Raw genomic sequence first — 21,134 nt, forward strand, 5'->3', positions numbered from 1 at the left:
GCCTAAAGAGCCCCACTGACAAACCATGTTAGCCTCCCTTCTGCTGAACCCTGCCCAAATCCCATTAGGTGAATTCAGGTGCTTCCTCCCCACAGTGGACTGACTAGAATGGCAACTTGGGGTCCTGTATTTAATAGAGACTAAGTTTCATTCCTTCCTCTTCCTGAAGCTTCCCACAATATTTGAATGGGTAGGTTATGGCTTCCAGTGTCCCTTAGAGACAGGAAGACTTCAGTGCTATCCCAATCATATTTCTCCTTAAAGCATCTGAGGTCAGGATAAGGAATTAGACAGAATCAGAGAGCACAAATGGAAAAAAGATTCTGAATCAGTATATAAGGCATATTTTACTTTTGGTTTCAAGTGAGGTGATGGTTGTCCGGAGCTGCACGCCCCGGCCATAGCGAATAATAATTGAGGATTAAACGCCTGAGCTATATTCATTTCCACCCCACACCTTCTCCCTATCTTTGCCTTTTTTCCCCTGTACTAATACCTCATTAAAGATGGCGCTCTTCCTGCTTCTTCTTCACTCACTTTTCCCGCGCCCGGGAAAATTGTTACTTAATAGCGCAAGCGCAACATGACGTCCGACCGGAGAAACCGAAACTAACCTGGCCACGCCCTCGGCAATGAGATCATTTCCGCCTTAGCCCAACCCCTTCCCTTCCAACTGTATATAAGGCAGTGCATTACCGCCATTAAACGAGACTTGATCAGAGCACTGTCTTGTCTCCATTTCTCGTGTCTCTTGTTCCCCAAATTCCCACCCCCTCCTCCAGGGCCTACTCGGACTATCCCGCGGGCCGGGATACGTGGCGCCCGAACAGGGACCTGGAAACGAGGGACTCCGTGAGGAAGAGGACGCCAAAGGACGGTCGACCGCTAACAAAGACAAAAGGAGTCAAACTTTTCCGATCACCGCGGGAACCTGCCGCGTCAGAATCGAAGGTAAGTGACGCGTCCGAAATGGGACAAGAATTAAGCCAACATCAAATATATGTAGGACAATTAAAAGAGGCTTTAAAGATACGAGGAGTAAAGGTTAAAGGTAATGATTTGTTTAAATTTTTTGATTTTGTAAAAGACACTTGCCCTTGGTTCCCACAGGAAGGAACTATTGATATTAAAAGATGGCGTAGAGTAGGGGATTGTTTGCAGGACTATTATAATATTTTTGGGTCAGAAAAAATTCCTGTAACCGCCTTCTCTTATTGGAACCTCATTAGAGATTTAATAGATAAGAAGGAGGCCAATCCGCAAGTCATGGCTGCAGTCGCTCAGACAGAGCCTATTTTAAAGGTTAGCTCCCGCTCTAACCTCACAAAGCCTCCGCAAGATACGGAGGAAGATCTCATTTCCCTCGAAAGTGATCATGAGGAAATTAAGTCTCCTTCTGTAATAGATAAAGAAATACCACACGAAAACAAACCAAAAAAATACCCAATTTTACAGATGCTTCAAAAGGAGGAGGAAATTAATAAGCCTAATCAATTGGATATAAATTGGGATGATTTAGAGGAAGAGGCGGCTAAATATCACAACACTGATTTGCCTCCCTGTTCTTCATACCCACCCCCATATAATAAGACACATAATGAGGCTTCTGCACCCATTGTTATGGCAGCAATAGATCCCAAAGAAGAATTAAAGCAAAAAATTGCTCAACTAGAAGAACAGATTAAACTTGAAGAGTTACATCAATCATTGATAATTAGGCTCCAAAAGCTAAAAACAGGAAATGAAAAAATACCTAACTCAGATGCTATGGAGGGTTCCTTGCGCCCACTTCAGCGGCCTGGACAACATGTTCCAAGAGGGGGGTTAGTTGCTAGCCGACATAGAGAAGACTCCTCCCCCAAAGACGTTTTTCCGGTCACAGAAACCATAGATGAACAGGGACAGGCTTGGAGGCATCATACTGGATTTGATTTTACTATTATAAAAGAGTTAAAGACTGCTGCCTCTCAGTATGGGGCTACTGCTCCATATACTCTTGCTATAGTGGAATCTGCAGCTGAGAATTGGCTCACTCCTACAGACTGGAATACCTTAGTCAGGGCAGTTCTTTCTGGGGGAGACCACTTAATTTGGAAGTCAGAGTTCTTTGAATATTGTAGAGATACAGCTAAAAGAAATCAACAGGCAGGAAACGGTTGGGATTTTGATATGTTAACAGGTTCAGGTAATTATGCAGACACTCAGGCCCAAATGCAATATGACCCTGGACTGTTCTCACAAATCCAGGCTGCTGCTACAAAAGCCTGGAGAAAACTTCCCGTTAAAGGAGATCCAGGGGCCTCGCTCACAGCGGTTAAACAAGGACCCGATGAGCCATTTTCAGACTTTGTGCATAGACTTATGACCACGGCAGGTAGAATCTTTGGAAATGCAGAAACGGGTGTAGATTATGTTAAACAGTTAGCTTATGAAAATGCTAACCCCGCCTGCCAAGCGGCAATCAGACCTTATCGAAAGAAAACAGATTTAACAGGATACATTCGCCTTTGTTCAGATATTGGGCCCTCATATCAACAAGGCCTAGCAATGGCCGCCGCTTTTAGCGGCCAAACAGAGATTTCCTCATTAACAAAGGTAAAAATAAAGGGGGATGTTTTAGATGCGGTAAAAGGGGACACTTTGCAAAAGATTGCTGTGAAAACCAAAATAAGAGTCCAGAAGCAAAAATCCCAGGCCTTTGCCCAAGGTGTAAAAGAGGAAGGCACTGGGCAAACGAATATAAATCTAAAACTGATAGTCAAGGAAATCCTTTACCCCCCAGGCAGGGAAACGGGATGAGGGGCCAGCCTCAGGCCCCGAAACAAGCATATGGGGCAGTCAGCTTTGCTCCAGCCAGCAACAGCAATCCATTTCAAAACTTAGTAGAGCAACCCCAGGAAGTGCAGGATTGGACCTCAGTTCCACCTCCCACACAATACTAACACCTGAAATGGGACCGCAAACCTTAAATACCGGAATATATGGACCCTTACCACCTAACACTTTTGGGCTACTTTTAGGAAGAAGTAGTGTCACCATGAGAGGCTTACAAGTCCTCCCTGGAGTTATCGATAATGATTATGAAGGAGAAATTAAAATTATGGCCAGAGCTATTGATAGTATTATTACTGTCCCTCAAGGAGTTAGAATAGCTCAGTTACTCCTGCTACCTTTGGTTAAAACAGATAATAATATCCAATACTCTAATAGAAATATAAAAGGTTTCGGATCATCAGATATATATTGGGTGCAACCAATTACAAATCAAAAACCCTCTCTAACCTTATGGTTAGACGGGAAGGCATTCACTGGACTAATAGACACAGGGGCTGATGTAACTATCATTAAACAGGAAGATTGGCCCTCTCATTGGCCTACTACAGAAACTTTAACTCACTTGAGAGGAATTGGACAAAGCAGTAATCCTAAACAAAGTTCTAAATACCTAACATGGACAGATAAAGAAAACAATTCAGGCCTCATTAAGCCATTTGTCATCCCTTACCTACCTGTTAACCTTTGGGGGCGAGATCTACTCTCTCAAATGAAAATTATAATGTGTAGTCCAAATGATATAGTTACTGCACAAATGTTAACTCAAGGATACACCCCTGGTAAAGGTCTTGGAAAAGGAGAGAACGGTATCCCACAGCCTATACTGGTTTCAGGACAGCTTGATAAAAAGGGGTTTGGAAATTTTTAGCTCAGGCCACTGACATACCTGCACCCCAAAGGTACACTGACCCCATTACTTGGGAGTCAGATGAGCCCGTTTGGGTTGATCAGTGGCCTTTACTCAATGATAAACTAAGTGCTGCCCAACAGTTAGTGCAGGAACAACTAGCAGCAGGACATATTGAGGAAAGTAATTCCCCTTGGAATACACCTATTTTTGTTATTAAAAAGAAGTCTGGTAAATGGAGACTCTTACAAGATTTAAGAGCAGTAAATATCACTATGATCCTTATGGGTGCCTTACAACCAGGATTGCCTTCACTGGTTGCGATTCCTCAAAAATATTTTAAAGTCATTATTGACCTTAAAGATTGCTTTTTTACAATTCCCCTTCACCCTGCTGACCAGAAAAGATTTGCCTTTAGTCTTCCATCTACAAATTTTAAACAACCAATGAAGCGCTATCAATGGAAAGTCTTACCTCAGGGTATGGCCAATAGTCCTACCTTGTGTCAAAAATATGTAGCTGCCGCTATAGAGCCAGTCAGAAAAACATGGGCACAAATGTATATTATACATTATATGGATGATATTTTAATAGCAGGAGAAATTGGCGAACAAGTCTTACAGTGCTTCGCCCAACTCAAACAAGAGTTAACAGCAGCCGGACTACAAATAGCCCCAGAAAAAGTACAATTACAAGATCCATACACTTATCTTGGTTTCCAGATTAATGGACCCAAAATCATTAATCAAAAGGCCGTTATACGTCGTGATCATTTAAAAACTTTAAATGATTTCCAAAAATTACTGGGAGACATAAATTGGCTTCGACCGTACTTAAAGCTCACCACAGGAGAGTTAAAACCTCTTTTCAATATATTAAAAGGAGACTCTAATCCAAAATCCCCCAGGTCCATTACTAAAGAAGCATTAATAACACTCCAACAGGTAGAACATGCCATTGCAACACAATTTGTCACCGGTATTGATTATTCTCAGCCATTAATATTCCTTATTTTTAACACAACAATAACCCCTACTGGCCTATTTTGGCAGAACAATCCCATTATGTGGGTACACCTGCCCTCCTCCCCTAAAAAGGTTTTGTTGCCTTATTATGATGCCATAGCTGATCTAATTATCTTGGGAAGAGAAAACAGTAGAAAATACTTTGGAATAGAACCCTCTACCATTATACAGCCCTACACTCAATCACGCATCCATTGGCTGTTACAAAATACGGAAGCCTGGCCAATTGCTTGCGCTTCTTATACTGGCGCGATTGACAACCATTACCCACCTAACAAACTTATTCAATTTTGTAAACTTCATGCATTTGTATTTCCCCATATTACCAGTAAAGAACCTCTCAATGACGCATTACTAATTTTCACTGATGGATCTTCCACAGGACTTGCCGCTTACACTTACAATAATGTAGTCGTTAAATTCCAGACCGCTTATACATCAGCTCAGCTGGTCGAATTGCAAGCTATAATTGCAGCACTATCAGCTTTTCCTTGTCAGCCACTTAACATTTATACAGACAGCGCCTCCCTGGCTCATTCAATACCCCTCTTAGAGACCGTGTCTCAAATTAAACATATTTCAGACACAGCTAACCTATTTTTACAATGTCAACAACTTATCCGAAAAAGGACTACTCCCTTTTTTCTTGGGCATATTAGAGCACATTCAGGATTACCGGGACCTCTAACACAAGGTAACGCAACAGCTGACACGGCAACAAAAACCAGAGCCACAGTCACTACAGACAATTTGCAACAAGCGCAAAAAGCACATGCCTTACATCATTTAAACGCCCAAACCTTAAGACTTATGTTTAAACTTACCAGAGAACAAGCTCGACAAATAGTTAAACAATGCGCCAACTGCATAACATATTTACCTGTTCCCCATCTAGGAGTTAACCCCCGAGGACTCATCCCCAACGAAATTTGGCAAATGGACGTTACTCACCACTCAGAATTCGGTCAACTAAAATATATTCATGTATGCATAGACACCTATAGTGGATTCATCAGTGCAACTCTCCAAACAGGAGAGGCCGCCAAACATGTCATAGCTCATTTATTACACTGCTTTTCTATTTTAGGAATACCCAAACAAATCAAAACAGATAATGGCCCCGGTTATATATCCAAAACCTTCTTACAATTTTGTAATACCCTACAAATTAAACATACCACAGGCATTCCCTATAATCCCCAAGGACAAGGTATAGTAGAAAGAGCTCATCTGTCATTAAAAACTATTATCACAAAATTAAAAGGGGGGAGCTGGTACCCCGTGAAGGGTACCCCCAGAAACATACTCAATCATGCCCTGTTTATCCTTAATTTTTTAAATTTGGACAGTCATGGAAAATCGGCTGCCGACTGTTTCTGGCATCCTGAATCTCAAAAACAGTTTGCAATGGTAAAATGGAAAGATCCACCTGATAGTTCATGGCATGGCCCCGATCCAGTTTTAATTTGGGGAAGAGGCTCAGTATGCATCTTCTCACAAAAAAATGATGCAGCCAGATGGCTGCCTGAAAGATTGGTAAGACAAATAAATCATAACCATTGTCAGTCCAGGGAAGATAAATCTCCCTGAGAAGTTCTTTCCTTCTTGTTTTTCAGAAAATGAAGCCTAACATGGAATTCCTTTGGAGAATAATCGCTCTATACAACATAGTGACAGTCTATGCAGGTTTTGGTGACCCTCGTAAGGCAAAAGAATTATTACAAAAACAATACGGCCAGCCTTGTGACTGCAGAGGGGGACAAATATCTGAACCTCCGTCAGATAGAATCACCCAGGTGACCTGCACGGGCAAGACAGCTTACCTAATGCCAAACCAGTTATGGAAATGTAAGTCTACCCCAAGAGATACCTCACCTAACGGGCCGCTCCTAGAATGCCCTTGTAGCTCTTTCCAATCTTCTGTACATAGTTCCTGTTATACCTCCTATCAACAATGCAAATCAGGCAATAGAACATATTATACGGCCACGTTACTAAAAACACAAACTGGAGGCATTAATGACGTACAAGTATTAGGATCCACTAATAAACTTGTACAATCTCCTTGTAACGGCCAAAAAGGAAAGCCTGTTTGTTGGAGCACTACCGCCCCCATTCACATTTCTGATGGAGGAGGCCCATTAGATATTACAAGAATTGGCCGGGCGCGGTGGCTCAAGCCTGTAATCCCAGCACTTTGGGAGGCCGAGACGGGCGGATCACGAGGTCAGGAGATCGAGACCATCCTGGCTAACACGGTGAAACCCCGTCTCTACTAAAAAAATACAAAAAACTAGCCGGGCGAGCTGGCGGGCGCCTGTGGTCCCAGCTACTCGGGAGGCTGAGGCAGGAGAATGGCGTGAACCCGGGAGGCGGAGCTTGCAGTGAGCTGAGATCAGGCCACTGGACTCCAGCCTGGGCGACAGAGCGAGACTCCGTCTCAAAAAAAAAAAAAAAAAAAAAAAAAGATATTACAAGAATTAAAACCGTCCAGAAAAAATTAGAAGAAATTCATAAAGCTTCTTATCCTGAACTTCAATATCACCCTTTAGCCCTGCCTGAGCTTAGAGGTAATTTTAAGCTCGATGCCCAAACCTTTGATATCCTCAATGCTACTTACAATTTACTTCAAATGTCCAATACAAGCCTGGCCCACGATTGTTGGCTTTGTCTTAAAATGGGCCCCCCTATTCCTCTAGCCATACCTAACCTTTCATTGCCCTATGTCAATTACTCAAATGAATCCTTAGTAAATAATTCCTGTCCTATTACCCCCCGCCTCTTAGTTCAACCGATGACGTTTTCTAATTCCTCTTGCCTCTTTTCACCATCATATAATAACACTAAAGAAATTGATTTAGGCTATGTTGTGTTTGGCAACTGTACTTCCATAATCAATGCCACCAACCCTTTGTGTGCTATAAATGGCTCGGTTTTCGTTTGTGGAAACAACATGGCATATACGTATCTACCTACAAATTGGACAGGGCTTTGTGTTCTGGCCACTCTTCTCCCCGACATTGATATCATCCCTGGAGATGAACCTATCCCCATCCCCGCTATTGAACATTTTATTTATAGACCGAAACGAGCCATACAATTTATTCCCTTGTTGGCTGGACTAGGAATCACCACTGCTTTTACTACAGGAGCCACAGGCCTAGGAGTCTCACTAACCCAATATACTAAATTATCCAATCAATTAATCTCAGATGTACAGACCTTATCCAGTACTATACAAGATTTACAAGACCAAGTAGACTCGTTAGCTGAAGTAGTTCTCCAAAATAGAAGAGGCCTAGATTTGTTAACAGCAGAACAGGGAGGGATATGTTTGGCTTTACAGGAAAAGTGCTGTTTTTACGCCAACAAATCCGGAATCGTCAGAGATAAGATAAAAACTTTGCAAGAAGAACTAGAAAAGCGCAGAAAAGGCTTGGCCGCCAATCCACTATGGACTGGACTCGATGGACTTCTCCCCTATCTCCTGCCATTTCTTGGTCCTTTACTCACTCTTCTACTCTTCTTCACTCTCGGGCCTATAATCCTTAATAAGCTTATGGCATTTGTCAGACAACAAATTGAGGCCTTCCAGGCCAAACCTATACAGGTCCATTATCATCGCCTTGAGATGACTGAAAATGGTGAGTCTTATTTACCTTAATAAGACCACCTCCCCTGTGTGCTGAACTGGACAGTCAATGACGGGTAAGAGGACACTATCTCCATCGGAGCCTAAGACAGGAGGGCCACCCTTGCTGCTGCCTTATCCCATGACGGGTCTAGAAGGTGGGGGTGAGTTGACCCAACCTAAGACAGGCGCAGTTCCCGAGGGGTTTTCTTATCATAAAAATATAAAAAAGGGGACCTGTCCGGAGCTGCACGCCCCGGCCATAGCGAATAATAATTGAGGATTAAACGCCTGAGCTATATTCATTTCCACCCCACACCTTCTCCCTATCTTTGCCTTTTTTCCCCTGTACTAATACCTCATTAAAGATGGCGCTCTTCCTGCTTCTTCTTCACTCACTTTTCCCGCGCCCGGGAAAATTGTTACTTAATAGCGCAAGCGCAACATGACGTCTGACCGGAGAAACCGAAACTAACCTGGCCACGCCCTCGGCAATGAGATCATTTCCGCCTTAGCCCAACCCCTTCCCTTCCAACTGTATATAAGGCAGTGCATTACCGCCATTAAACGAGACTTGATCAGAGCACTGTCTTGTCTCCATTTCTCGTGTCTCTTGTTCCCCAAATTCCCACCCCCTCCTCCAGGGCCTACTCGGACTATCCTGCGGGCCGGGATAGATGGTTGCTTGCAGGTCAACCAAATGAACTTATCTAATGTTATTGGTTAACCAAAGTCTGTAGTAGGTGGCAAGGTACCATTACTGACACCATTTGTTTCTGCTTTAGGGCCTCTTGATTAAAAAGTCACAGCCATACTGTTTCTGGTTGAAGATGCAGGGTTTATGACTCTTGATTGACTCAAGGTTGACTTGGACAGTGGTGACTCTTTTAAAGGTAGCATTTGCTACCCTACTGTCAAGATAACACCTCTTAAATTCTTGCTTGGCTTCAACATAAGGGTTAACGGAGTTTTCTAAATGACTCTTGAGAATTTATCTAATTCTTCATACCAAGTTGGTCATTTTCATCAGCACTGTAATTCCAGTGTGGAGATGTAAGAGCCTGGATACGAGTTAGTATCTTGTCCATGGTATCTCGCAGGAGTTTTGTCTGTCTGAGGGAAAGCCCCCTCTCTCCTAGGGTGCCAAAGTTCCTCTATCACATCTTAGATCCACTGCAAAAGGACTCTGAAATGACTTTTACTGTCATCTCCAAAGGGATCTGAGGTTGGCATGACAGACTACAGGAGGGGCTAAATAGTAAGACGGCTCAGCTATTTCCATTCTTCCTTAATCTTTAAGCAACCAACCCAAGCAAACCAAAGTTCTAACAATTCACCTGGTTTCTGTCCATAGTGTTCATCAATTTTCCTCCTTTTATGCTCAGTGTAGCTACATGTCTCTGTAACTGTCTGAAAGTGGGTGGAAACTTTTGTCCACCCAATAGGAATCTTAACTGCTATTTGTTACAATGGCACACACCTGAGGCTGACCACTGCTAAGTCTCTGTAACTGTCTGAAAGTGGGTGGAAACTTTTGTCCACCCAATAGGAATCTTAAGTGCTATTTGTTACAATGGCACACACCTGAGGCTGACCACTGCTAAGTCTCTGTAACTGTCTGAAAGTGGGTGGAAACTTTTGTCCACCCAATAGGAATCTTAACTGCTATTTTTTACAATGGCACACACCTGAGGCTGACCACTAAATTGAAGTTCCCCTGGAGGAAAGTTAGCAACAATCAGGGCACTGTTTAGATAGCTGTCTTTGAACATGCTTACTGGATTTGGCTTGCAACCACCTCCTGAATTCCTACTCATTAACAGGCAATAAAATGAAGAAACATTTATTGCTCTGTTGACCATACAATTTGGTCAACATGTTCACTACCAATTCTCACGGACTTCCCTCAAAATCTGTTAAAGAGCCCGTGAGGCCTTTATATTTCCTCTTCCAGAAAGTCATGTCTCTGTCAGCATCCCATCATTATTACCAACACTATCAAAAACTGAAAAATCTGGGATTTGACCCTATTTGCAAGCTAATGAGTCAATCTACCGCAGTTTCACAGCCCCTGGCAGAAGACATGAGAATCCTAGATAAGAAACAAAGGACAGTTTATTACTCACAGCAACAGCATTAGACAGAATAGCAGTATTTGTCTTCCTGAACCCTAATTCTCATAAGGTGACACATGTAAGTAAGTTGTATTGCAGGACAGGAACCCTGAGGCAGGGACATAAGGACACCTGTCCTCTGCTTTAGAGGGAGACACTATTACTATATTCAAAGGTTGCTTGCTATACAACATTCTTTTCTTTTTTTTTGAGACAGAGTCTTGCTCTGTCGCCCAGGCTGGAGTGCAGTGGTGCAATCTCAGCTCACTGTAACCTCTGCCTCCTGGGTTCAAGTAATTCTCCCGCCTCAGCCTCCTGAGTAGCTGGGACTACAGGCGCCCACCACCACACCCGGCTAATTTTGTTTTTGTATTTTTAGTAGAGACGGCATTTCACCCTGTTAGCCAGGATGGTCTTAATCTCCTGACTTCGTGATCCGCCCGCATTGGCCTCCCAAAGTGCTGGGATTACAGGTGTGGGCCACTGCGCCCGGCCACAACATTCTTAAAAAACAGTCCAGAACAAATGCAGGCAATTCCTTTGCTTAAAAGATGTGCAGACACACAAGAGTCCACAGAGAATTCTCTCTCAACCATAACTTTAACAGATGAAAACCAGAAGATAATGGAATGTCATCTGCCAAGGGCTTAAGGAAAAGAAGTGCCAACCTAGACTTGAATAATAAGATAAAATGCCTGAAAGAAAAGTTAAAATAAAATTATTTTCAGTTAAACAAAAACCAAGAAAGGTTTTTAAAAATATACCTGCACTAAAATAAATACTAAAGGGAATTCTTCAAGAAGAAAAAATATCCCAGATGCAAGCAAGGTAATAATGCAGGAATGAAGGGCACTGGAAAAGTAAAGTGTCTGGGTAAATCTAAATGTGTACTTACTGATTAAAGCAATATGAATGTTTTGAGGAGTTTATAAAATACATAGAATTAAAATATATGGCAAAAATAGCACAAGGCGGGGTAGGAAAAACTACAGTATTATAGGGTCTCAGCATTGTCTTAGAAGTAGTAAATTAAACTGTAATAAATCCAGTGTACATGTTCTAATTTCTAAGGCAGCCTTTTTCAACCAGAGTTCCAAAAGACAAAGAAATAGAAAATGAATTGAGTGACTATTTTCTTAATTCTCCAATGATGGTACACATTTAATACCATAGTAGATGTATAAGAGAGCCTGATAGCATTGGGGCTTAATTTTTTCACAGAATCACATGTGAGAAAGCCTAGAATGAGGTAACTGTTAAAATAATAGAAGACTGTATAAATAATAAGCTAACAGAAGAAAAAGTGCAAAAACTTGATAATCTAAAATTGGACAAAAAGGAAAAAAAAGAAATAGATGGAATAAAAAACAAAGAAAACAAAGTACGTTGGTACATTTAAATCTAAGCATATAAATTATATTCTATGCAAATTGACTACTCCATTAAAAAGCAAAGAAAAACCTACAACTAACATAGTTAATGGTTAAATACTGAATGCCTTTCTCCTAGGAACAATGGGGTAAGGCAAAGATGCCTACTCTTATCACTTCTCTTCAATATTGTACCACTTCTACTCAACATTCCTAGCCAATGAAATAAGACATGAAAAATAACTGACACATACAAATAGGGAAGAACAGTCATACTGTCTTCAGAGACTACACAACCACATACACTGAAAAATCCCTATCTCAAAAAAGCTATTGCAACTTTTAAATCAGTTTACTGAAACAGAATACAAAACCCAACTGTATTTATATATACAAGCAATTAACAATCACAGTCTAAAATGTTTTTTTAATTGTACCCCAGAATGAAATACTTAGAAATTTAACAAAATATGTGCAACATTTGCATAATGAAAACAAAACTGCTCAGAGAAACTAAAAAAGAACAGAAATACACAATTACTTACAAATAAGAAGATTTAATATTGTTAAGATGGTAATTCTCCCCAAACTGATCTACAGATTCAAAGCAACGCCAATCAAAATCCCAGCAGGTCTTTTTTTGGATGAACTGACAAACTCGAGGAAAACAGCCTGTTGACGATAGTAGTAATGTCATCTTGAGATGAAACCACCATAATGACCTATGTTTGACTCCTGTATACCAAGGTATTCCTGTAGCATAGATAACCCCTCATAAAGAAATGTTGCCTGCAGCAGGGATAACCCCTCATAAAGATGCTTATCTAACTTCCCAAGAGGTCAGAGTTTTTAAGGGGGTCTGAGACATGATGAGCTGCACATGTTTACCAAAAAAATAAAAATAAAAATAAAAATAAAAGCTTGTTACATAAAGAGTGCTTTCTGGAGGATGACGGTGGGGATCTACAATCTTGAGGCCACCTCAGACATGACTTCTCCTCATCTCTAGTAAGTGATTCTTTTTAGGAAACTGGATTTGTTAGCCTCTTTATGTGGCCTCTCAGCTCCTTTGGACTTTGGGGGCAGGTATGCATCCACTTGCCCACTGGGGAACACAAATTAATTTTAAACTCTATGTAGAAAGGCACAGAAGAGGCTAAACAATTTTGAGAAAGAAGAACAAAACTGGAGTAGTTACACTACCAAATTTCAACCTTTACTCTAAAGCTATGGTAACCAAGGTAGGGTGGCACTGGCATAAGGGCAGGCATACCTATTAATGGAACAGAACAGATTTCAGAAATAGATCCAAAAACGTTATGTACCACTGATCTTCAACAAAGGCGGCAAGGTAATTCAGTATTGAAAAGACAAACTCTTTTCAACAAAAAGTGTTGAAACTAAGCCAAGCATGGTGGGCCATGCCTGTAATCCCAGCACTTTGGAAGGCTGAGTAGATCGCTTAAGTACAAGAGTTCAAGACCAGCCTGGGCAACATGGTGAAACTGTGTCTTTATAAACCCTAACTTTTTAAAAAATATAAAAGTTAGCCAGGTGTGGTGGCACACACCTGTAGTCCCAGCTACTTGGGAAGCTGAAGTGGGAGAATCGCTTGAGCCTGGGAGGTTGAGGCTGCAGTGAGCTGTGATTGTACCATGGCACTCCAGCCTGGGCAACAGAGCAAGACCCTGTCTCCAAAACAAATGAACACACAAACAAAACAAAACAGTCAGAAGTAGATATCATAATGACAAAAATGAACCCTAACTTTTTCCTCACACTATACACAAAAATTAACTGGAAATGTAATATAAATCCAAGCATTAAAGCTAAAAGTATATGACTTCTGAAAGAAAGCACAGAGGACCATCTTCATGATTTGGGGGCAGGCAAGGATATTAGATATGACACCAAAAGCATTAATCATAAAATAAAAAATGTAAGTTATACTTTATCAAAACTATAAACTTCTGTTCTTCAAAAGACATTACTGAGAAAAAAAGTCAAGCTACAGATTGCGAGAAAATATTCACAAAGCATACATTTGATGACTATGTATCTACAATATACAAATAACTTTTACACCTCAAAAATAATACAATGTGAACAAAAGATTAGAATACACAGTTCACAAAATAAGTAATATGAATAGTCAGCACACGACAAAATGCTCAGTATCACTAGTTATCAGGGAAACACAAATTCAGCCTCAAGGAACTGAAGGGTACTGGTAAATACCCATTACGGACAATACAACTAACATAGTTAATGACTAAATACTGACTAGTCTGTGGACCAACTGGTACTCTCAAACACTGCTGATGGAAATACAAAATAGTATACCTACTTTAGAAAATTCTAGCAGCTTTTCATAAGGTTAAACATTTTCTTACCATACAACCCAGCAATTCTACTTCTAGATATTAATATTTATCCAAGAGAAATGAAAACAAATGTCCACACAAGGACTTGTACAAAAATATTTAGAGCAGCTTTATTAACAGCCAGAAATGAAAACAATCCAAATGTTCACCATCAAGTGAATCAATGAACAAATTGTAATATAGCCATACAATGGAATATTACTTAGCAATAAAAAAGAATTACTGATAAAGCAACGATATGGCTGAATCTCAAAAACATTATGCTGAACTAAAGAAGGCAGGCAAGTATGATTCCATTTACATGAAATGTTAGAGAAGCCAAAGCAAATATATAGTGACAGAGAGCATATTAATGGTTTCTAGGGATGGGGATGGACTGGAAGGAAATTTGGGAGAAGGGTGTTGATACAAAGATTCTATGTTTTGCTTGTGAGGGTAGTGGATACATATGTCAAAACTCATCGAAAGCAAGCTGGGTATGGTGGCTCACACCTGTAATCCCAGCACTGAGGAAGGCTGAGGTAGGAGGACTGCTTGAGCCCAGGAGTTTGAGACTAGCCCTGGCAACACAGCAACATCTTGTCTCTACAAAATAAATTAGTTTGGCATGGTGATGTGCACCTGTAATCCCTGCTATATGGGAGGCTGAGGTGGGAGATCAATTAAGCTGAGCCTGGGAGGCTCAGGCTGCAGTGAGCTGTGACTGCACCACTGCACACCAGCTGGGGTGACAGAGGGAGACTCTATTCTCATCTAAATGCACAATTAAAAGAGGTATGTTTTATTGTCCATAAATTATGCCTGACTAAAGTAGATTTAATAAAAGTCAGTAAAAATATATTAGACAGCAACAACACAAAAAACCCTGACCTTATATTTCATCCTTCTATTGCTTCATTTGTTTCCCTTTATAGCAATTCTCCTTGAAAAACTTTCTCATTTCTTTTTTATTATTTTATATACAAAAATATGGATACATCTTTATGCATATACGTACAATTAAAAAATGAATAATACAACAAACAAAATTGAACCTTCCATTCAACTTTAAAAAGTTATCAGAAAGTTTCCAGTACACTAGAATTCCCCTCTGCATGCTTCCCTGTTCCTGTCTTCCTCCTCCAATCTCTTTCCGCCACCTACTCTTGTAATCACTGTGCTAAATTTTGTGTTTATCCTTCTCTGGCTTTCTTCAAAGCTTTACCAAATATTTGTATTTTTAAGAAAGTGTTGTTTGGTTGTGCACGTGTTATAGACTGACTTGTGCTTGTGTACTGCCCCCTCCCTCCCTGCCACCATCCCCAATTCATACGTTGAACCCCTAACTCCCAATGCGATTATAATTGGAGAGAGGGTCCTTAGGAAGGTAATTAAGGTTAAATGAGGTCACAGGGAGGGCTCTAATCCAATAAGACTGGTGTTCTCAGGAGAAGACGCAGAGTGAAGAGGCACCAGGAGGCATACATGCAGAAAAAAGCCAATCTCCATGTGCAGAGAAAAGTGATGTGCAAGCCACGGAGAGAGGCCTCAGGAGAAACCAACTTTGCTGGTCCTTTGATTTTGGACTTTCAGCCTCCAGGACTGTGAGAAAATACATTTCTGTTGTTTAAGCCACCCAGTAGATGGCATTTTGTTATGGCAGCACTAGCAGACTAATATAGGATGTTTTTGAACTTTATATATGTATAGAATTATACTTGTATTCTGTGGCTTGCTTTGTTTGCTCAACATTATGCCTGGAAGATCCACCCATGTTGATGTGTGTAGCTGTAGTCCATTCATGTTTGCTACTAAAGCATAACATACAATTTATTTACCTATTCTCCTTCAATAAACAATAACATTTTGCTATTATAAACAATGCTGTTATGAATATGCTTGTATATCTATCTTGGTACACATATGCAAATGTTTCTCTAGGTTATATAAGCTATAAGTTATATAACAAGTTTATATAATGTTGACTCGTTTGGGTCTCAACTAGGTATTTCCAAAGTAGTTGGACCAATTTAGACTTCCATCAGGATTATGTATGAGGAGTTCACATTGTTCTATGCTGTAACCAACATTTGGTCTATTTCCTTTTTAGTCCATTGTCATTAGGCTTTTGTCTCTGAAACTCCATCAAAACTGGATTTATCAAAGTCCCTAATAGGCTCTATCTTGACAAATCCAATGGTCACTTCTCAATCTTATTCTGGATTGATTTGAATAATTGATTACTCTCTTCTTGAAACATTTGATTTCTTCTCCCTAACTTACCTTTCTCATTATCCTGTATAAAGAACCCCAATGGCTTCCTATTACATTGGGAATAAAATTCCAAGTCTTTACTATGGTTTATATGGTTCCACATGATCTGGTCCCTTTTTTTCTCTCTGCCCTCATTTCATTCCACTACCACCCCTAATACCTGTCTACCCCAGGCTCCCTCTGTTCCCGATACATTTAGGAGCCACTGGCATTTGCTACTCCCTATTCCTGGAACACTCTCAGATAGTCATATGGATTGTTTTCTCACTTCATTTATAGCTCTACCCAAATGTTACCACTGCAGGGAGGTGCAAGACTTGGAGCGCCTCTGCATTTTTGAGGTAACAGATACCACAGCTCAATGAGCTGAAATGACCAATTTAATTAACTTGTAAGGTTGCTAATTTTGAGTGAGACTCTTATTACCAGGATAACTAATGGTATTGGAAGTGCTGGTGGCAGTCATGGATGCTGCATAGAGCCTCTCACCATAGAGAATACCCTGGAGTAGGGCCACATCTTCTGTCAGCAACAATTTTCTTTTTTTTTTTTTTTTTTTTTTTTTTGTTGAGATGGAGTCTCGCTCTGTCGCCCAGGCTGGAGTGCAGTGGCCGGATCTCAGCTCACTGCAAGCTCCGCCTCCCGGGTTTACGCCATTCTCCTGTCTCAGCCTCCCGAGTAGCTGGGACTACAGGCGCCCACCACCTCACCCGGCTAGTTTTTTGTATTTTTTTTTTTCAGTAGAGACGGGGTTTCACTGTGTTAGCCAGGATGGTCTCCATCTCCTGACCTCGTGATCCGCCCATCTCGGCCTCCCAAAGTGCTGGGATTACAGGCTTGAGCCACCGCGCCCGGCCTCAGCAACAATTTTCTATATGAAAAGCAGATCCTGGCTTACTATTGGGTACTAATAGAGATTTCACTTTTGAACACAGAGCACCAAGTGACTACACATTACAGACTGCTCATTGTGTACTGGTTGTTATTCCACCAAATCACACACAAAGTAACGTTCCATTGCAAAAGGAAGTCTAGAAGAAAAGTAAATTCCATATGCAAGTGACTAGAATTCCACAGTACCTGGTCTTATTGCTTCACTACCTCTCCCCCTCAATTTGTGTTTATGGTCTCATGGGAATTCCTTATTACCAGTTAACAGCTGAGGAAAAATTATAGAACTGGTTTACAGATGGTGGGGAGTGGCACCAGCCAAAAGTAAACAGCTTTCACTTACACCTCTACTCACAAGTGGCCTCAAACACGCTGGTGCAGGCAAATCCTCCCAGTGGGCAGAATTTCACGTATGTATCTAGTTGTCCAGTTTTCACGAAAGGTAACATAGCCTAAGATATGTTTATATTGATTAATGGGTAGTGACTAATGGGTTATTTGATTATGGAGGTACCTAGAAAGAACAAGATTGGAGGACTGGAAGCAAAGATTCTAGGGGAAAAGTATGAGTGAGGATGGAATTCCCAGAATGGGCAATGAATGTGAATATATTTGTGTCGCATGTGAATCCTCACCAAAGGGCATCTACTGTGGAGAAGCCTTTCCGTCAGACAGATATGATGATCTACTTTATGACTGTCAACCAGTCTCTTTTCCAATGCTTATCCAACAGGCTCATGTATAAAGTAGTCATGGCAGTGGGAATGAGAACTATATATGGGCTCAACAACATGGACCTCCCCTCATTAAGGCTGATACGCCTATCACAACTTCTATGTGCCCAAGCAGCTAACAGCCAAGACCAAAACCAAGCCCCTAAAAAGGTACCATTCCCTAGAAATGGGGCAGATTCACTACACTGAACCACTTCTATCAAAAAGAGGGCAGTGATTTGTTTACAAAGTATTAAATACATAGTCCAGATATAAATTTGCATTGACTTAAGGTTATGTTTATTACCACAGTATTCGATACTGTTGCCTCCAAGTAACTCATTTTTCAGGAAAAAAAGTATAGCAGTGAGTTCACATACACGTAATTCATAGGTCTTGCCATATGCCCATTAATCAAAAAGTATGTGGAATTATCTGCTAAAGGCTGAGTTATGTCAACAACACAACACCCTGTAAGTCTGGGGTGCTGTCATATAGATGCAATATATGCCTTAAATCAAAGGACAATAAATATTGTTTTTTTCACCATGGCCAGAATACATACACAGGTACAGGAACCAAGGGTGGAGGAAGAGTGAGAATGGTTCCTCTTATTAGAGACCTAATAATTTGCTTGTATTATTTTTGCTTTCTATCCCCCGAATTGTGGGCATGGTGAGTTTGAAGTTCTCATGCTCATGCTCAAAGGAGAAATGTTTCCACCATGGAACAAAGTCATGATTTTGTTAATTTCAAAGATGAAACTGTCTCCTGGTCATTCTGGGATCCTCATGCTGCTGAACCAACATAGAAGGGATCACTTTACTGTCCAGGATGACTGATCTCAATTACCAAAGGGGAACTGGTTGCTGCAACACAGGAAGGGCATTTATAGAAAGAGTATGTCTGGAACTCAAGAGGATTCAATGGGATGCGTCTTAGTCCTCTCATGTCTAGTAGGCCTAGTCAATGGTACACTGAAGCAGCCTGAAAGAAGCAGGATTACTGAGGACTCAGATCATCCAGGAAAGCAGCTTTATGTTACTTAACTAGGTAAAGAAATTTATGCCACCGAGGTGCTGACAGAGAGTAAGGGAGATATAAAATGAGTAATGGAAGAAGATAATTAGGATTATCAATTTAGGCTTTGTGAATAGCAAAAACAGTAGCCATCATGCTTTATGTTAATTATGCCTTTTCCCCCTTTCCCTCACCATTTTATATGAAGGGCACTAGTGGGAGTTAAATTCCAGGTTTCCAGTGGGAATATGATTTAATTATGTCAACTTGAAATTAAATGGCAGCTTAAGGGACTTTGTTATTCCGCTATGTTGGGGTAGATATTGCAGGATAAAAGTGGTGGATTATAATGAATATTCTCCTTTTACCTCTCCAGATCTACTCTCCACCCTGCTCTGTGCCCTACCCTGCTCTGTACCAGGAGATTGATGTTGACAGATTGTACCACCTGGGGTTCCATGCCCTCTGGTATGCAAGTAGGTTTGGGCACAAGTGGGAAAACAGTAGAGTGACTGACTGTACTGGTTTGCCTAAAACTGAAGGGGCTATTGCGGCTTTCAGTGCTAAATTCCAGGCAAACTGGGATGAAATGGTCACTCTACATCCTGGCTCTCTCCTTGCTGGGCCAGTAGCTGAGCCTTTTAGCAAAGGCCAGAGCTCCTATCAGATGGCTAAATCCTACAGCTGTACTTTCCAGGGTCTGGTAATCAATCTCTCCCCTGGTCCCTGAAGACCTACAGGTAGTAACTGCTCCCCAGTGTTGTCTGATCTATGGCTGTTCTCCATCCCTTGCTGACTTCTGTAATCATCCCCTTGCTGACTTCTGTAATCATCCCCATCCTCTTCATGAAACTCCGAATTACTGCACTGGAATGAGCCATCTGCTTCCTGCTAGAATCCTGACTGATATATCCTGGTTTAATTTCTCCATAACCATTACCATTATCTAATAATATAATGAGCCTTCATTTATTTTCTCCTTTCCTCCACTAGCATGTAAGCACTTTGACAGCAAAGGCTTTGTGTGTTCAGCTCACTGCTATATCGCCAGCACTTAGAACAGTTATTGGCACAGAGGAAACCCTTAATAACTGATATTATATGGCTAGTAATTAATAAGGTATGATCTTATTAGTAAACAGAATTAAATGAATGATTTTCAGGATATATTAATGTTAGCAGTGACTATCTCTAGAGGGTGGAGCTGAAGGTTATTTAAATTTTGTTTTGTGTTCTCCTATTCTTTACAAATTGACTTTAGTATAACTGTATTTCTCTATAATAAAATGTTATTTTATACATATTCTAAGAGACATAAACACAAGGACTAAGTATATCAATTTATGTAAAACTGCAAGGAAGAGGTCCAATTCTCCAATTCTCCAGTGATTCTCAGGAAAGATAAGAGCTAGATGTCTTGGAATAGATTATTAAGGAAGGACAAGCTCTAGATATAGGAGAGAAAAACTAAGTAAAATAAAATAAAGACGCTCCAAGACTGAAAAGAAGCAGAAGATCTAGAGTGAAAAAAGGGACAATGGAAGGTGACTCATAGGAAAAACAGCGCAGTAAGAGGACAAACCAAAAAGAAGTAATGTGATGCGGAAATGAGACCCTACAGGACACCTGAAAAAAGTTGAGATCAAAATTATCTTACTTAAAATAATAGTGGCTACCAATTATAAAGAATTACTGTAAGCAAAGTCTGTGCTCAGAGTTTTACATTAAGGATCTTGTTTAGTTTTTTTTTTTTTTTTTTGATGTTTCTTTGGAGACGGGATTTTAGTCTGTCGCCCAGGCTGGAGTGCAGTGGTGCAATCATACGTCACTGCTGCCTCTGAACTCCTGGGCTCGAGCAATCCTCCCACCTCAGCCTCCCAAATAGCTGGGACTACAGGCACACATACACCACTATGCCTGGCTAATTTTTTAAATTTTTGTAGAAATGGGGTCTCACTTTGTTGCTCAGGCTGGTCCTGAACTCCTGGCTTCAAGCATTCCTCCTGCCTTGGCCTCCCAAAGTGTTGGGATTACAGGTGTGAGCCACTGCA

At 40.9% G+C, this 21,134-nt stretch overlaps 1 protein-coding gene across 13 annotated transcripts in view; it reads right to left on the reverse strand.

Annotated features, from left to right (window-relative positions):
- The window catches only part of LOC101926696 (uncharacterized), a 67,959-nt gene that overhangs the window by 44,953 nt on the left and 1,872 nt on the right, over positions 1-21,134 (reverse strand). The gene's annotated exons all lie outside the window — the stretch shown is intronic.

This window comes from Macaca fascicularis, chromosome 18 (assembly GCF_037993035.2).
Source record: "Macaca fascicularis isolate 582-1 chromosome 18, T2T-MFA8v1.1".
In the NCBI taxonomy this organism is placed as follows: domain Eukaryota; kingdom Metazoa; phylum Chordata; class Mammalia; order Primates; family Cercopithecidae; genus Macaca; species Macaca fascicularis.